Source organism: Notolepis coatsorum, assembly GCF_963971535.1.
Source record: "Notolepis coatsorum genome assembly, chromosome: 16".
Classification (NCBI taxonomy): domain Eukaryota; kingdom Metazoa; phylum Chordata; class Actinopteri; order Aulopiformes; family Paralepididae; genus Notolepis; species Notolepis coatsorum.
In genome coordinates, this window is record NC_140180.1 from 76,819,996 (window position 1) to 76,833,603 (window position 13,608).

At 45.9% G+C, this 13,608-nt stretch overlaps 1 protein-coding gene across 1 annotated transcript in view; it reads left to right on the top strand.

Annotated features, from left to right (window-relative positions):
• ablim3 (actin binding LIM protein family, member 3) overlaps positions 1-13,608 on the top strand; it is a gene marked incomplete at its 3' end in the record, with an annotated part of 114,472 nt that overhangs the window by 89,824 nt on the left and 11,040 nt on the right. The gene's annotated exons all lie outside the window — the stretch shown is intronic.

Genomic DNA, 13,608 nt, shown 5'->3' on the forward strand with positions numbered 1-13,608 from the left:
AAACAAGACAAACGTCTTTCTCAGGTCTGCATCCCCTTAACAATTGTATGTATTGAGCCGTACTGTATTGTACCCATTCTGCAATCTGTTAAATAAAGTTTTCATTCATTCATTCATTCATTCATTCATTCACAATCATCTACTACCGGTCTGTTGAAGGTTCCCAGCAACAGCCAAAAGAAGATCAGGGATGCAGCCATTGCTAATTACGCAGCAAAGCTATGGAATAGGGCTGGGCCATTCTTGCTCAAATGTGAATCATGATTTTTCTCTCTAAGAATTGAGATCACGATTCTCTCACGATTTTTTCAATAAAATAATTTAAAAAGTAAAGTAAAAAGTAAAAAATAAAAAAACATTTAATAACATTAAAAAGAAATAAAAAAAAAATCGTCATAACTTTTTTTTTATTAATTGCCCAGCCCTACTATGGAACACTTTACCTACGGACATTAGAGAGGCTAGCTCACTAAATATTTTCAAAACTACGCTAAAAATGTATCTCTTCACCTTAGCCTTTTAATACATTCTGCAACTTAGACTCATTATATCCACACTAATTATTGTAATGCAAATGAGAGCTACTTTATTGCAGTGCTTTTATTTTGTTTATTTTAACTGCATTTTATGTCTATTTTTTTACTGCTGTGCAGCACTCTGAGCTGCAATTCCTATATGGAAGGTGCTATACAAATAAAGTGCATTATTATTGTAACTGAGGGGTACAATTCCCTGACTGTATTGATAAGTATGGTATCATTAAACCACTACCGCTTGTACTTTAACTTCTGGCCATCCAGTACATGATATAGATATGATGAACACTTTCCCACCTGATGAAACGAAGTCCACACAAATGTATAAATCGAATATTTTATATAGCAAAGGGTATATACAACGTTCACTTAATGACATTTATGATTTGAAATGCACTTGTAAGGCAAATGAGTATTCGTAGGTAAATCAACATTGAATGTCCAATCTCTGGTTACGCAGGGAGCAAGTATACAACCTGGTTCTTTAGGGAACTATAGCGATGGTACTTAAATGATTATAGCTGGATACACTAAAGGGGGGGTCCCGCTGGTTGTAAGTCAGTAGGGGGGGGGGGGTTAGGAGAGCCGCTGGCGGTATCCCATCTGGCCGACGATTTCTTGGGAGAATTCAGAGTGCTGAACACGGTGCCCACAGAACCTCGGTCCACAGATGAATACAGCTGGGCCCTCTGGTGGACGGTAGCTGCCGGTCCACAACGAAGAGACGTGAGGCGACCTCACTCGGGGTAGAGCGCCGTCTCACCTGGACTCCTCTCGGGGGGGGTAGTTCCAACACTCAGCAGTGTTGGCTGTTATCCATGGCATAATCAAAGCACCCAAAGCACGTAGATAATCCAAGCCGTGGAAGGCTCGCCGTCGTCCGGGTAAAGTAATCCAATGTACAGGTCCACTCGTCCTGGCCCGGAGCTCCTCGGATGCAAGCACCACACGTGGTCTGCTCAGCCTGGTTAAGACTCCAGATAACGTCAGGAACGATGGGGGTACTGCTCACTTTATAACTCTAACCGAACGATGCACCATACATAATAGACTATTATTAACTTAATAGAAATACGTCCCACTCGACGGTATAGTGCCAAACTATGACAATTCAACTATTAATCCACACGATGTCTCAATGCCTATTCTGAGGCCAAGTAGGCCATACTGCACCACACGTGCGTCGTGGGTGAGGCTTCACGTCTGTTACTAGGTTGGAGGGTAAAGGACTAATGGACTAAAAGAAAGTTCTACTTTACTTGCGCCATATATATATGCGCTGTGAACAAATAGTACCATTCGTATTTCGCCAGACGTATTCCTACGCGGAACCGGGCTTGTAACGACATGTTCGTCGGCACGATTGAACTTGAACCAAGGGGCTTGGCTGCTGGCGCCAGGTTCTCGTCCAATGGTAGAATGAAACTATTATGGGCTGTTAGTAGACTAAAGGGATATTCAGTGTATATTGTACAAGGAATATACAGGGGATATCAAACGATATACAAATACTATTAAATATATATCCATAAATAAATATATATATTCGGTTTAATCTGATCCTTCACAACAATTATTATTATTATTATTATTATTATTATTATTATTATTATTATTATTATTATTATTATTATTATTATTACAGGCTCCTATCCCAAATAAACTTCAATATTGTAAATAGGCCACCTAAATTAAAATTGTCTCAGAGAAAATGAGAGCGTTTATCGGTCCAGCTGTCACGCCTGTTCTCCTGTCCGACCTCTGTCTTCCCATCTCCATCTGCCTGTCTGTCCATTTTTGTTCACCAGCACCTCTCACAGACAGTGTGTGATGAGTATGATGGGATGTGTCCAGGAGGCCCGTTTAGCTCATTTAGCCAATCAAGCAGCTGTCAAATCAATGCTCTGCCCCGGAGTGCTGATCTGACAACTGAGAATTACACAACCCAACCGGAGTCAGTCAGTCCGTCATTCAGTCAGTGGTCTCTACTACACATGTACTGTACGGAATCACTAGTGCTAGGTGTGTTTTACCATATTGATGTGGCATATATTTTGAGATACATTCCTGAAGAGTTTGATCTGTGGATTGAAAAGCAGGAGTTGAACCCAAGTTTATTTCCTGTCAGCTACTGCATACACTGCAACAGGAAATTAGTTTATTTACAAGAATGTTTATATTGTCAACTTGAAACTGATCTTACAGATCTGCGTTACTCCGTTACCAATGTAAATAAACCATTTGCAGCCATCGAACACAGCAACACAATTAGAAACTCATATTTACTCTAGTCCTTGTCCTTGTATCAAGAGCTCAGTCAGTCAACTAGAGAATAACAACATGTTGTCTAGTGTTAGTCTTGTATTTAGAGCTCAGTCAGTCAACTAGAGAATGACAGCATGGTGTCTAGTGTTAGTCCTTGTATCAAGAGCTCAGTCAGTCAACTAGAGAATGACAGCATGTTGTCTAGTATTAGTCCTTGTATCAAGAGCTCAGTCAGTCAACTAGAGAATGGCAGCATGTTGTCTAGTTGTATTCCTTGTATCAAGAGCTCAGTCAGTCAACTAGAGAATGGCAGCATGTTGTCTAGTTGTATTCCCTGTATCAAGAGCTCAGTCAGTCAACTAGAGAATGGCAGCATGTTGTCTAGTTGTATTCCCTGTACCAAGAGCTCAGTCAGTAAACTAGAGAATGGCAGCATGTTGTCTATTTGTATTCCCTGTATCAAGAGCTCAGTCAGTCAACTAGAGAATGGCAGCATGTTGTCTAGTTGTATTCCCTGTATCAAGAGCTCAGTCAGTCAACTAGAGAATGAAAACATGTCTCCATTTTTATTTCTGGGCTCACTATGGATCACTGATAGGGCCTTTAATGCATCACACAATCTTTCCCTCTCTCCTGTGTCTGTTTACTTTATCGCTGGGCCTGAGGCTGTATAAAGCACTTTATATATAGCAGGCTCATAGCAGGGTCATCTACTGTATGATGGAATGTGTTAGCTAATAAACTGTGTGTCAGCACCTTGTTAACGTTTCATTTACACAATGTATTTAAAGGTGGTGCTAATACTATTATGTCTGTGCATGAATACGTAGGTATTTCAGTGTATGTGTGTGTGTATGTGTGTGTGTGTGTGTGTGGGTGGGGGATGTTTGTGCTCACACATGTGTATACCGGTGGGTGTGTACAGTACATGCTTAAAATTATCTTATGAGGCTAAAAATAAGATATGATGCTCCCATAAAAGAGCAGTGGTGATGTACAGCGAGTCATCCGTCAGAGGCGTCAGTCAGACGGCAGGTCCCAGATAGCAGTGCCGAGCGCACAGATGGTGGAGAGGAGGTGAATAACGGTCCTCCACGGATCTCTCCATTCAGCAGAGTAAAAGCCCCAACTGCTCCCTTGGTAGGTGTTCATCACACTGCCTAGCGAGGAGGAGGCTGTCTGACAGCCAGATCCCACAGAGTAAACTGAGAGAATCTAATGTACTGGCCCCGGGCCCTCTCGGGGGGGGGGGGGGGGGGGGGGGGGCACATGTACTGGCCCTGGCCCCCGGGCACTCTGGGGGGGGGGGCACATGATGAACTAACAGATGATTTTCATAGCGATCCTAATATTCTATTCAGGGTATGTGCTGACAGCACAACAATTGAATGTAGTTCCTGAGAGAGTTAGTGAGAGCGGTTGGCTTTGCTTGTAGGGCTGCTGCTCCCAGCACACATCCATGTAAACATACTACAGAGTTGGCTGTAAACATGTAAACAATAACATTCAGGACATTCAGGACAGTGAGGACATTCAGGACACTGGGACTATGGTCCAATTTATGACTAACTAGAGGAGTGATCAGAGCCATAATTACCTTGTCATCATCTTCATAATTATAATCCACATCCTGGTGTTTAATATGGGTTGACAGCCAGGAGAGGAAACAATAGATAGTAGATTTATTCCCTTGTTGCATCACCCACTTCTCTTCTCCTGTAGTTTATCTCATATTGAAAGTTAAAAGAAGTACAGTGTCAAACCTAATGTTCTGGGCTCTCTCTCACAATAAATGTTGTGACATTTTTGCAACTGAATGCACAGAGAGGAAATATGTATCTATCTTCTCGTCTGACTCTGGAGAATCAGAATCAGATTTCCCACAATATTGACGTGTTCCTTATACCCATCAATATACCTAGTCTGCCACCACTGTAAGCCTATGGAGATGTTTACCTTCTTTGCAGGGCTATAACTTTTTAAATTGTATTGCTAAATTGACATTACTATGGCCCATTCAACATCGCAGCTCTGAGAGCAGCTGAACGTTTCTCCCTCGCTAGTTGTTTCCGGTTCATGCACCTTGGTTGAAAGATGAAGTTGTGACGGATTTCTTGTGCTATAGATAACATGTTATGTTATCTTAAAAAAACAATACAAAATAGAATACTTCCACAGAGCTTTTAGAAAGGTGTAGAATAAAAGTATTGCTCTCCCCCTAACATTTCGTTTAATGAATTAATGTATCATTAAAAATATGTTGGCGGGTCCAACATTTATGTTGTTGTTTACATGTTGCATGCTTGTATCCCCTTCCTACTTCCCATTTCCCCACATGGAATGCACCTGATTGGATAAATAACATACAAGTTTCTTTATTATTTGTCATACAGAAATACAGAATACTTTGCATGAAGGGCGGCTGAGTGGCGCAGTGGGATGCTGGGTTCGAGCCCAGCTCTTGGCGTTGCTTCCGGCTTGGCTGGACGTTCATACTAATACAATTGGCAGTATTAGGGGGTGGGAAAGCCGGTGGGTGGGGATCGGACATTGTGGACAGCGACTCCTACAGGTCGGTTGGTGCGCCTGTACAGCAGGATCAGGAAGTGACGGGGGCAGCGTGAGCCTCCCACACGTTACTCCTCGCCACTGAGAGATTGCGCTGTACAGGTGAAAAGATGCGACAGCTGCCTCCTCGTGTACTGGAGGGGACACGTCATGCAAGGCTTGGTCCTCACTGCAGCCGACCAGTGGGAGGCATAGTCTAGCAACGTTCGAGACGGGAGGGAAGAATTGGATAATACGAAATTGGGATGGGAGAAAAATAGAAAAATGGGGAGAAAAAGTAGATAAAAAAAAAGAATACTTTGCATGAAATGTACTGGTGCTCTAGTACGACATCTACTGAATGTTATCTAGCAGGGGTTCCCAAACTTTTCAGGCCGCGACCCCCAAATAACGGTGTCAGAGAGCCGCGATCCCCACTATTATAGGATGTAAAAAAAAAATATATATATATATATATATAATTAAAAAAATTAAAATGTATATAAATGGAAATGTATGGTTGAAACATGCACACGTTCAAACGCACACACGCTAATAAGCATTGGAGGCTTTTAACCAGGGCCAGACTGGGGAAATCATTCAGGCCAGGAAATATAGTGCAAAATATAGCCCCAGTCAGGCCACTTTCCCTGTATCCAGGAAATTTCTTGTTACAAAGTCTTCATTTCCTGCATTCTGGTGCAGGAATTTTTTTATTTGTACCCTTTAAATGCCAGTGTTTGTGATGGCATCACAAATGATTGTTAAAAAACAGGCTAGAATATGTATGATTAGCAACAACACTGATTTTGATGGATTTCAGTTTTTTTGTAATGTCAGATTGAAAATAATACAATCTTTTATTCAACTTCAGCCCTGATCATAACACCACATATTCATTTTATAATTCTAACACTTTAAATGCCAGTGTGTGTGATGGCATATATTTGCAATATATCAAATGCAAAGTAGATTTTTCTGGGGGGGATTATTACAGGCTAGCATGTGTCAATGATTAGCAACAACAGTTTTTTGTAAGGGTCCCGCCTCCACCAATCACATGCGGCTCCCTTTGTGTGTGTGTGTGTGTGAGAGCAAGAGAGAGAGAGAGAGAGAGAGAGAGAGAGAGAGAGAGAGAGAGAGAGAGAGCTAGTTCTCCAACTTGTGTGAGTTGCATTCTCCTGGTTGTTCCCCACCTAGGTTATCTAACTATTGCGCTGCTGCAACTAGAAACACTGCTTCTAAGGCCCCGTTTAGACGGAAACGCTAGCAGGTGAATCCGCAAAAATATTTTTGCAGATGTGCCTTTCGTTTATACGGAAACGGCGTCTTTACGGGGTGAAACCGCAAAAAAGTGAGACTACCTTCCAGGGTCGAATTCCTAGAAACGCAAAAGCTTTGCGATCTCGTCTAAACTATCAAAACGTATAAATCTGTTAAAACGATGACGAACGGGTTGTCACGGCTCTGGTCGCGCGTACTGCTTACGTCACAGGTAGCAGGTATGCGCCAGTAGCCGAGACGTAAACAAAGCAAGTATGTCTGACTATATCAACGGAGATCACTTGAAGGCTACATTGGCAGTACTTTTAACCCTTTCACTGCCACACGACAGAAGGTTACCCCTTTACTATCACACAACCGGCTGTCGTGTGGCAGTGAAAGGGTTAAATACACAAGAATCTGTCCCGCCGCGGCGTGAGTGGACCCACTGTCTGTGAGTGACTCTGCTTTGGTGCAATCACATTCCCCATCCGTCTGCGAATCAGAGGCAGAGTAGGGCGGGTCTTCACAGCACGTCATGTGACATATGCGCCAATCGTGTGACAGCGGGTCTCCGTCGTTACAGCGTCGTCTGCACGGAGAGTAGTTAAAAGTGAAACCGCAAGATGACTTTTGCGGTTTCTGTTCACAAAACGCTCGTCTAAACGGGGCCTAAGTTCAGTGGCCTGACTGCATAAAAAAAATAAATGTTTTATTTTTATTTTTTTTTGTAAATCATCTGGCGACTAGTCTAGTGGATGTTGTTCCATTATATAGTTCTATGGTTGTTCCTACTAGTCCAGTGGACTGCTGGCACAGCGCTAACACCGTGTGAAGAGAGGTCTGGCTATGAGAGACTGCCAGTGGAACAAAACAATCAGAGCGGAACAAAATGTATTCAGATTTGAATACAACGTGTTGCACACGAGAGCTGTAAACAAACACTGTTGTTTGTTAGCCGTCACACAAAATCAGTTATATCACCTGTGTTAGCGAGCTAGCTAGCTGACGCTGTGTTAGCTGACGCTATGTTAGCTATCCATCCAACCATGGAGAAAAACAGTCAGGAGCTAAAGGTAACGTTAACTTCTTAAGCATCGGGCAAAAATTGGTCTATTTTCTTTTTAGTTTTTGACGATTGCATACCCAAAGTAATTTGTGATTTATTATACTTTATACGTATAGCACATGCATGAGTCTGGTCTCTTTTGGAAGGTAACATTCTGGAGTTTCTTACACAATAAAGTGTAAAATAAAATAATCACTTTGAGTGCTAATGAAATAGAGGTTTGAACACACTGAAGTAAACGTTTTGTGTACTCACATTTATTTTTACTGGTTGCCAGATTCCTGTTTTTAAGTTCCAGCTGAGAGGTAGTTGCTGGACAACATAATGGTTCCATAGCCTGAAGTATTATGTAGTGCAGGTCCAAAGTTTATAAAAATCCCACGAGAAATGTATGTTTTACAAAGGTTTTTGTAAGGTGTGTACCAGTATAAATTCGGCATGACTATCCAAAATGGCCGTCCGTTGCCATTAATTTCGATGGTCTAGTCAAAAACCATCGACTTCTTCATTTTCTTGTGTCACCTTCCCCCACCCCAGCGCCCATCTCGGATAGCTTTCGGAGCAGACACACTTTGGCTACAACGGTGGTCAATAATTTTCGCCATCAGCGGTGACTGGTCAGTTCATAGAATAGAATAGAATAGAATAGAATAGAATAGAAATACTTTTATTATCCCGTGGGAAATTTGACACTGCAAATTGTTCAACATTTAAACATTTAGACAGGACAGGTCACTAATTAGAATAATAACACAAATCAATCAAGTTGCCTAGGATAAGAGTAGAGTAAAATAGAATAAAAATGAAATAAAATATACAGAAACAAATACAGTAAAAATATACTGAGCATGGGGGAAGGGGGGGGGGGGTACAGGTAGTAAAAAACAACACAGCAGTGTAAACAATTTGGTCAATATAATTTAACTATCTAACTAAATGAAATATATATTCACAGTATTCACAGTGTCACATAAGGTGCAGTATGCTTCAGGTAGTGTATTGTTCTCCTTGGGTTCCTATTAATCCAAGGTCAATGTCTGGCAGCCGTCGCTGCCCTCTGTTTTGGAGCCTGGAGGCCGCTAGTCGCGGCCTCCTGCCACTATTGAGCTGCCGCTCTGTGCTCAGTGATGCAGTGAGGCACAGTGATGCATTGTATAGTCTGATGGCTGTTGGAATGAAGGACTTCCTGTGCCGTTCAGTGCTGCATTTGGGTAGTGTGAGCCTAGCACTGAACATGCTCCTCCTGTCAGCCAAGTCTGTGTATAGTGGGTGGGTGGGGTTTTTCCTGATGGCCTGGAGCTTAGCAAGGCTCCTCCTCTCCGCCACCCTCGCTAGAGAGTCCAGCTCCACCCCAACCACGCTGCTGGCCTTCCTGACCAGCTTATCCAGCCTGGTTGTGTCCACTGCTCTCAGTCCGCTGCCCCAGCAGGTCACAGCATACAAGAAGGCGCCCGCCACCACCGACTCATAGAACATCCTCAACATCCTTGTACAGACATTGAAGGATCTCAGCCTTCTGAGGAAGTAGAGTCGGCTCTGGCCCTTCTTGTATAGTGCCTCTGCATGTTTTGACCCGTTCAGTTTGTTGTCGATGTGCACACCGAGGTATTTGTACACCTCCACCATGTCCACATCAACTCCCCTGATGGAAACGGGGGTCACAGGTGCACTCCTCCTCCTCCACAGCTCCACAACCAGTTCCTTGGTCTTCGCCACATTTAGCTGCAGGTGGTTTTTATCGCACCATGTGACAAAGTCCACTACCAGTTCCCGGTATTCCCTCTCGTCACCGTCCTTTATACATCCCACTATCGCAGAGTCATCAGAAAACTTCTGAAGGTGGCAGGACTCTGACCAATAGTGGAAGTCGCGGGGCCCCGGTGTTGCTGACCAGTTTCTCTGACACACAGCTCCGTAGGCGCACGTACTGTGGTCTGCCCGTCAGATAGTCCACAACCCAGGACACCAGGGGGGCCTCTACTTGCATCGCCTCCAACTTCTCACCCAGTAGCCCAGGCCTTATGGTATCAAAAGCACTGGAGAAGTCAAAGAACATGACTCTCACAGTGCTCCCCGGCTTGTCTAGGTGAGTGTAGGCTCGGTTCAGTAGGTAGATGACAGCATCCTCTACCCCCAAGCGGGGCTGGTAGGCGAACTGGAGTGGGTCTAGGTGGGGTTTGGTCACCGGGCGGAGTTGCTCCAGGACTAACCTCTCCATGGTCTTCATTATGTGAGAGGTTAGAGCCACCGGCCTGTAGTCCTTGGACGTGCTGAGACGCAGGCACTTGGGGACAGGGACCACACAGGAGGTTTTCCACAGTGTCGGGACTCTCTGCAGCCTCAGGCTCATGTTGAATATGAGCTGAAGCACATCACACAGCTGAGAGGCACAGGTTTTGAGTACCTTTGGGCTCACCCCATCAGGACCGCTCACAACCGGACATGGTCACTCGTCCGAACGGCTTGTCAAATGATGCCCGCAGGATGTTTCGTCTTGTAACTCGAAAATGGAATCACGCAATAGGTTGAGTGCGGTGACAATCGAAAGGGGGCAAATTCAACTTTCCAACAATGTATTGGTTGATCGGCGAAAACGCAGCCCGGAGCCGACAGACGAGCGTTGTGCATGCGAGTGCGTGACGGCCGTCGGGCCGTCCGATGCTTAAGAGGTTAACATCACTCACATTACAAAGACAAAAGTAAGACAGTATCACAAGACACACCTCTCCCTTGGTATCTTAACTTTATACAATTTAAAGCAGTTATCTTATTATAACATCAAAGTACATGTGTGTGTGTGTGGGGGGGGGGGGTGCCTAAATGTTCCCAATTACCCAAGGAGGGGGCTGACTAAAAGGTTTGTGGAATCACTGGACTAACCCAAGTGAAGGCTGGGGTGGTGGAGTGTGTTTTAACCATGGGTAAAGCCAGAGCAGCAGTAGTGAGCAGCAATAGTAGTGAGCAGCAGCAGTAGTGAGCAGTGGTGAACATTAAAACCAGAGCAGCAGTAGTGAGCAGCAGTAGTGAACATCAAAGCCAGAGCAGCAGTAGTGAGCAGCAGTAGTGAGCAGCAGTAGTGAGCATTAAAGCCAGAGCAGCAGTAGTGAGCAGCAGTAGTGAGCATTAAAGCCAGAGCAGCAGTAGTGAGCATTACATCCAGAGCAGCAGTAGTGAGCAGCAGTAGTGAGCATTAAAGCCAGAGCAGCAGTAGTGAGCATTAAAGCCAGAGGAGCAGTAGTGAGCAGTGGTGAACATCAAAGCCAGAGCAGCAGTAGTGAGCAGCAGTAGTGAGCATTACATCCAGAGCAGCAGTAGTGAGCATTACAACCAGAGCAGCAGTAGTGAGCAGCAGTAGTGAGCAGCAGTAGTGAGCAGCAGTAGTGAGCATTAAAGCCAGAGCAGCAGTAGTGAGCAGCAGTAGTGAGCAGCAGCAGTAGTGAGCAGCATCAGTAGTGAGCAGCAGTAGTAGTGAGCAGCAGCAGTAGTGAGCAGCAGTAGTGAGCAGCAGCAATAGTGAGCAGCAGTAGTAGTGAGCAGCAGTAGTGAGCAGCAGCAATAGTGAGCAGCAGTAGTAGTGAGCAGTAGTAGTAGTGAGCAGCAGTAGTGAGCAGCAGTAGTGAGCAGCAGTAGTAGTGAGCAGCGCAGCAGTAGTGAGCAGCAGTAGTAGTGAGCAGCAGCAGTAGTGAGCAGCAGCAGTAGTGAGCAGCAGCAGTAGTGATCAGCAGCAGTAGTGAGCAGCAGCAGTGAGCAGCAGTAGTGAGCAGCAGTAGTAGTGAGCAGCGCAGCAGTAGTGAGCAGCAGTAGTAGTGAGCAGCAGTAGTGAGCAGCAGCAGTAGTGAGCAGCAGCAGTAGTGAGCAGCAGCAGTAGTGAGCAGCAGCAGCAGTGAGCAGCAGCAGTAGTGAGCAGCATTAGTGAGCAGCAGTAGTAGTGAGCAGCAGTAGTAGTGAGCAGCAGCAGTAGTGAGCAGCAGTAGTGAGCAGCAGCAATAGTGAGCAGCAGTAGTAGTGAGCAGCAGTAGTAGTGAGCAGCAGCAGTAGTGAGCAGCAGTAGTAGTGAGCAGCAGTAGTGAGCAGCAGTAGTAGTGAGCAGCAGCAGTAGTGAGCAGCAGCAGTAGTGAGCAGCAGCAGTAGTGAGCAGCAGTAGTAGTGAGCAGCAGCAGTAGTGAGCAGCAGTAGTAGTGATCAGCAGCAGTAGTGAACAGCAGTAGTGAGCAGCAGTAGTGAGCAGCAGCAGCAGTAGTGAGCAGCAGCAGTAGTGAGCAGCAGTAGTAGTGAGCAGCAGCAGTAGTGAGCAGCAGTAGTAGTGAGCAGCAGCAGTAGTGAGCAGCAGCAGTAGTGAGCAGCAGTAGTAGTGAGCAGCAGCAGTAGTAGTGAGCAGCATCAGTAGTGAGCAGCAGCAGTAGTGAGCAGCAGCAGTAGTGAGCAGCAGCAGTAGTGAGCAGCAGTAGTAGTGAGCAGCAGCAGTAGTGAGCTGCAGCAGTAGTGAGCAGCAGTAGTAGTGAGCAGCAGCAGTAGTGAGCAGCAGCAGTAGTGAGCAGCAGTAGTGAGCAGCAGTAGTAGTGAGCAGCAGCAGTAGTGAGCAGCAGCAGTAGTAGTGAGCAGCAGCAGTAGTGAGCAGCAGCAGTAGTGAGCAGCAGCAGTAGTGAGCAGCAGTAGTAGTGAGCATCAGCAGTAGTGAGCAGCAGCAGCAGTAGTGAGCAGCAGCAGTAGTGAGCAGCAGCAGTAGTGAGCAGCAGTAGTAGTGAGCAGCAGTAGTAGTGAGCAGCAGCAGTAGTGAGCAGCAGCAGTAGTGAGCAGCAGTAGTGAGCAGCAGTAGTAGTGAGCAGCAGTAGTAGTGAGCAGCAGTAGCAGTAGTGAGCAGCAGCAGTAGTGAGCAGCAGTAGTGAGCAGCAGTAGTAGTGAGCAGCAGTAGTGAGCAGCAGCAGTAGTGAGCAGCAACAGTAGTGAGCAGCAGCAGTAGTAGTGAGCAGCAGTAGTAGTGAGCAGCAGCAGTAGTGAGCAGCAGCAGTAGTGAGCAGCAGCAGTAGTGAGCAGCAGCAGTAGTGAGCAGCAGCAGTAGTAGTGAGCAGCAGCAGTAGTGAGCAGCAGTAGTAGTGAGCAGCAGCAGTAGTGAGCAGCAGTAGTGAGCAGCAGCAGTAGTGAGCAGTAGTGAGCAGCAGCAGTAGTGAGCAGCAGCAATAGTGAGCAGCAGTAGTAGTGAGCAGCAGTAGTAGTGAGCAGCAGTAGTGAGCAGCAGCAGCAGTAGTGAGCAGCAGCAGTAGTGAGCAGCAGTAGTGAGCAGCAGCAGTAGTAGTGAGCAGCAGTAGTGAGCAGCAGCAGTAGTGAGCAGCAACAGTAGTAGTGAGCAGCAGTAGTGAGCAGCAGTAGTAGTGAGCAGCAGCAGTAGTGAGCAGCAGCAGTAGTAGTGAGCAGCAGTAGTGAGCAGCAGCAGTAGTAGTGAGCAGCAGTAGTAGTGAGCAGCAGCAGCAATAGTGAGCAGCAGTAGTAGTGAGCAGCAGCAGTAGTGAGCAGCAGTAGTAGTGAGCAGCAGTAGTAGTGAGCAGCAGTAGTGAGCAGCAGCAGCAGTAGTGAGCAGCAGCAGTAGTAGTGAGCAGCAGTAGTGAGCAGCAGCAGTAGTGATCAGCAAAAGTAGTGAGCAGCAGCAGTAGTAGTGAGCAGCAGTAGTAGTGAGCAGCAGCAGTAGTGAGCAGCAGTAGTGAGCAGCAGCAGTAGTGAGCAGCAACAGTAGTGAGCAGCAGTAGTAGTGAGCAGCAGCAGTAGTGAGCAGCAGCAGTAGTGAGCAGCAGTAGTAGTGAGCAGCAGTAGTGAGCAGCAGCAGTAGTGAGCAGCAGCAGTAGTGAGCAGCAGCAGTAGTGAGCAGCAGCAGTAGTGAGCAGCAGCAGTAGTGAGCAGCAGCAGTAGTGAGTAGCAGCAGCAGTGAGCAGCAGC